The sequence below is a fragment of the Procambarus clarkii genome, chromosome 86 (genome assembly GCF_040958095.1).
Source record: "Procambarus clarkii isolate CNS0578487 chromosome 86, FALCON_Pclarkii_2.0, whole genome shotgun sequence".
Lineage (NCBI taxonomy): Eukaryota > Metazoa > Arthropoda > Malacostraca > Decapoda > Cambaridae > Procambarus > Procambarus clarkii.
This window is the reverse complement of record NC_091235.1, coordinates 16,932,932-16,938,931: the sequence shown is the minus strand read 5'-3', so window position 1 is coordinate 16,938,931 and position 6,000 is coordinate 16,932,932.

Sequence of the window (6,000 nt, the reverse complement as noted above, 5' to 3'; positions counted from 1 at the left end):
TCTCAGAGACATATAATTCTATCTATATGTCTGAGATAGATATGTTTATCTCAGAGACATATAGATAGAATTGTCTCTGAGACAGATATATCTACCTATACAGTATATATATCTGAGATCGATAAATCTATTTCAGAGACATAATTCTATCTATATGTCTCTGAGATAGATATATCTATCTATTCTATCAGTGTATCTGAGATAGATATATCTGTCTCAGAGACATAGAGATTCTATATGTATCTGAGACAAATATATCTGTCTTGGAGACAGATTCTATCTGGGTGTATCTGAGATAGATATGTCTCAGAGGCCTACAGATTCTATCTGGGTGTATCTGAGATACATTTATCTGTCTGGGAGACCTACAGACCCTATCTGGGCTGGATACATCGGTCTGGGGGACCTACAGACCCCATCTGGGCTAGATACATCTGTCTGGGACACCTACAGACCCTATCTGGGCGTATCTGGGTTGGATACATCTGTCTGGGAGACCTACAGACCCTATCTGGGCTGACTACATCTTTCTGGGAGACCTACCAAACCCTATCTGGGCGTATCTGGGTTGGATACATCTGTCTAGGGAGACCTACAGACCCTATCTGGGTGTATCTGAGCTGGATACAACTGCCTGGGAGACCTACAGACTATCTGGGCGTATCTAAGCTGGATACATCCGTCTGGGAGACCTACAGACCCTATCTGGGCTGGATAAATCTGTCTGGGAGACCTACAGACCCTATCTGGGCGTACCTGGGCTGGATACATCTGTCTGGGGGACCTACAGACCCAATCTGGGCGCATCTGAGCTGGATACATCCGTCTGGGGGACCTACAGACCCAATCTGGGCGCTTCTGAGCTGGATACATCCGTCTGGGGGACCTACAGACCCTATCTGGGCGCATCTGAGCTGGATACATCCGTCTGGGAGACCTACAGACCCTATCTGGGTGTATCTAAGCTGGATACATCCGTCTGGGAGACCTACAGACCCTATCTGGGTGTATCTAAGCTGGATACATCCGTCTGGGAGACCTACAGACCCTATCTGGGCTGGATAAATCTGTCTGGGAGACCTACAGACCCTATCTGGGCGTACCTGGGCTGGATACATCCGTCTAGGGGACCTACAGACCCTATCTGGGCGCATCTGAGCTGGATACATCCGTCAGGGGGACCCACAGACCCTATCTGGGCGCATCTGAGCTGGATACATCCGTCTGGGGGACCTTCAGACCCTATCTGAGCGCATCTGAGCTGGATACATCCGTCTGGGAGACCTACAGACCCTATCTGGGCTGGATAAATCTGTCTGGGAGACCTACAGACCCTATCTGGGCGTACCTGGGCTGGATACATCCGTCTGGGGGACCTACAGACCCTATCTGGGCACATCTGAGCTGGATACATACGTCTGGGGGACCTACAGACCCTATCTGGGCGCATCTGAGCTGGATACATCCGTCTGGGGGACCTACAGACCCTATCTGGGCCTATCTGAGTTGGATACATCCGTCTGGGAAACCTACAAACCCTATCAGGGCGTATCTGAGTTGGATACATCTGTCTAGGAAACCTACAGACCCTATCTGGGCATATCTGAGCTAGACACATCCGTCTGGGGGACCTACAGACCCTATCTGGGCATATCTGAGCTGGATACATCCGTCTGGGAAACCTACAGACTCTATCTGGGCGTATCTGAGCTGGATACATAAGTCTGGGGGACCTACAGACCGAATCTGGGCCAATCTCAGCTGGATACATCCATCTGGGGGACCTACAGACCCTATCTGGGCCTATCTCAGCTAGACACATCCGTCTGGGAGACCTACAGACCCTATCTGGGCATATCTGAGCTGGATACATAAGTCTGGGGGACCTACAGACCCAATCTGGGCGCATCTCAGCTGGATACATCTGTCTGGGAGACCTACAGACCCAATCTGGGCGCATCTCAGCTGGATACATCTGTCTGGGAGACCTACAGACCCCATCTGGGCGTTTTGGGCTGGATACATCTGTCTGGGAGACCTACAGACCCTATTTAGGCATATCTGGGCTAGATACATTCGTTTGGAAGACCTACAGACCCTATCTGAGCTGGATACATCCATCTAGGAAACCTACAGACCCTATCTGGGGGTATCTGGGTTGGATACATCCGTCTGGGAGACCTACAGACCCTATCTGGGCGTATCTGAGCTGGATACATCCATATAGGAGACCTACAAACCCTATCTGGGCCTATCTGAGCTGGATACATCCGTCTGGGAGACCTACAGACCTTATTCAGGCCTATCTGAGCTGGATACATCCATTTGGGAGACCTACAGACCCTGTCTGGGCCTATCTGAGCTAGACACATCCGTCTGGGAGACCCACAGACCCTATCTGGGCGCATCTGAGCTGGATACATCTGTCTGGGAGACCTACAGACCCTATCTGGGTGCATTTGAGCTGGATACATCTGTCTGGGAGACCTACAGACCCTATCTGGGCGCATTTGAGCTGGATACATCCGTCTAGGGGACCTTCAGATCCTATCTGGATGCATCTGGGCTGGATACATCTGTCTGGGAGACCTACAGACCCTATCTGGGCGTACCTGGGCTGGATACATCTGTCTGGGGGACCTACAGACCCAATCTGGGCGCATCTGAGCTGGATACATCCGTCTGGGGGACCTACAGACCCAATCTGGGCGCTTCTGAGCTGGATACATCCGTCTGGGGGACCTACAGACCCTATCTGGGCGCATCTGAGCTGGATACATCCGTCTGGGAGACCTACAGACCCTATCTGGGTGTATCTAAGCTGGATACATCCGTCTGGGAGACCTACAGACCCTATCTGGGTGTATCTAAGCTGGATACATCCGTCTGGGAGACCTACAGACCCTATCTGGGCTGGATAAATCTGTCTGGGAGACCTACAGACCCTATCTGGGCGTACCTGGGCTGGATACATCCGTCTAGGGGACCTACAGACCCTATCTGGGCGTATCTTTGCTGGATACATCCGTCTGGGGGACCTACAGACCCTATCTGGGCGCATCTGAGCTGGATACATCCGTCAGGGGGACCCACAGACCCTATCTGGGCGCATCTGAGCTGGATACATCCGTCTGGGGGACCTTCAGACCCTATCTGAGCGCATCTGAGCTGGATACATCCGTCTGGGAGACCTACAGACCCTATCTGGGCTGGATAAATCTGTCTGGGAGACCTACAGACCCTATCTGGGCGTACCTGGGCTGGATACATCCGTCTGGGGGACCTACAGACCCTATCTGGGCACATCTGAGCTGGATACATACGTCTGGGGGACCTACAGACCCTATCTGGGCGCATCTGAGCTGGATACATCCGTCTGGGGGACCTACAGACCCTATCTGGGCCTATCTGAGTTGGATACATCCGTCTGGGAAACCTACAGACCCTATCAGGGCGTATCTGAGTTGGATACATCTGTCTAGGAAACCTACAGACCCTATCTGGGCATATCTGAGCTAGACACATCCGTCTGGGGGACCTACAGACCCTATCTGGGCCTATCTGAGTTGGATACATCCGTCTGGGAAACCTACAGACCCTATCAGGGCGTATCTGAGTTGGATACATCTGTCTAGGAAACCTACAGACCCTATCTGGGCATATCTGGGCTAGATACATCCGTCTGGGGGACCTACAAACCCTATCTGGGTGTATCTGAGTTGGATACATCCGTCTGGGGGACCTACAGACCCTATCTGGGTGTATGTGAGTTGGATACATCTGTCTAGGAAACCTACAGACCCTATCTGGGCATATCTGGGCTAGATACATCCGTCTGGGGGACCTACAAATCCTATCTGGGTGTATCTGAGCTAGACACATCCGTCTGGGGAACCTACAGACCCTATCTGGGCCTATCTGAGCTTGACACATCCGTTTGGGAGACCTACAGACCCTATCTGGGCGCATTTGAGCTGGATACATCTGTCTAGGGGACCTTCAGACCTTATCTGGGCGCATCTAGGCTGGATACATCTGTCTGGGAGACCGACAGACCCTATCTGGGCGTATCTGAGCTGGATACATCTATCTGGGGGACCTTCAGACCCTATCTGGGCGCATCTGAGCTGGATACATCCGTCTGGGGGACCTATAGACCCTATCTGGGCGCATCTAAGCTGGATACATCTGTCTGGGAGACCTACAGACCCTATCTGGGTATATCTGGGCTAGATACATCCGTCTGGGATACCTACAGACCCTATCTGGGCGTATCTGAGCTGGATACATCCGTCCCGGAGACCTACAGACCCTATCTGGGCGTATCTGAGCTGGATACATCCGTCTGGGGGACCTACAAACCCTATCTGGGTGTATCTGAGTTGGATACATCCGTCTGGGGGACCTACAGACCCTATCTGGGCCTATCTGAGCTAGACACATCCGTCTGGGAGACCTACAGACCCTATCTGGGCATATCTGGGCTAGATACATCCGTCTGGGAGACCTACAGACCCTATCTGGACATATCTGGGCTAGATACATCCGTCTGGGAGACCTACAGACCCTATCTGGGCGTATCTGAGCTGGATACATCCGTCTAGGAGACCTACAGACCCTATCTGGGCGTATCTGAGCTGGATACATCCGTCTGAGGGACCTACAGACCGAATCTGGGCCAATCTCAGCTGGATACATCCATCTGGGGGACCTACAGACCCTATCTGGGCCTATCTCAGCTAGACACATCCGTCTGGGAGACCTACAGACCCTATCTGGGCATATCTGAGCTGGATACATAAGTCTGGGGGACCTACAGACCCAATCTGGGCGCATCTCAGCTGGATACATCTGTCTGGGAGACCTACAGACCCAATCTGGGCGCATCTCAGCTGGATACATCTGTCTGGGAGACCTACAGACCCCATCTGGGCGTTTTGGGCTGGATACATCTGTCTGGGAGACCTACAGACCCTATTTAGGCATATCTGGGCTAGATACATTCGTTTGGAAGACCTACAGACCCTATCTGAGCTGGATACATCCATCTAGGAAACCTACAGACCCTATCTGGGGGTATCTGGGTTGGATACATCCGTCTGGGAGACCTACAGACCCTATCTGGGCGTATCTGAGCTGGATACATCCATATAGGAGACCTACAAACCCTATCTGGGCCTATCTGAGCTGGATACATCCGTCTGGGAGACCTACAGACCTTATTCAGGCCTATCTGAGCTGGATACATCCGTTTGGGAGACCTACAGACCCTGTCTGGGCCTATCTGAGCTAGACACATCCGTCTGGGAGACCCACAGACCCTATCTGGGCGCATCTGAGCTGGATACATCTGTCTGGGAGACCTACAGACCCTATCTGGGTGCATCTGAGCTGGATACATCTGTCTGGGAGACCTACAGACCCTATCTGGGCGCATTTGAGCTGGATACATCCGTCTAGGGGACCTTCAGATCCTATCTGGGTGCATCTGGACTGGATACATCTGTCTGGGAGACCTACAGACCATATCTGGGCGTATCTGAGCTGGATACATCCGTCTGGGAGACCCACAGACCCTATCTGGGCGCATCTGAGCTGGATACATCTGTCTGGGAGACCTACAGACCCTATCTGGGCGTATCTGAGCTGGATACATCTGTCTGGGGGACCTTCAGACCCTATCTGGGCGCATCTGACCTGGATACATCCGTCTGGGAGACCTACAGACCCTATCTGGGCGCATCTGAGTTGGATACATCCGTCTGGGGGTCCTACAGACCCTATCTGGGCCTATCTGAGCTAGACACATCCGTCTGGGAGACCTACAGACCCTATCTGGGCATATCTGGGCTAGATACATCCGTCTGGGAGACCTACAGACCCTATCTGGGCATATCTGGGCTAGATACATCCGTCTGGGAGACCTACAGACCCTATCTGGGCATATCTGGGCTAGACACATCCGTCTAGGAAACCTACAGACCCTATCAGAGCATATCT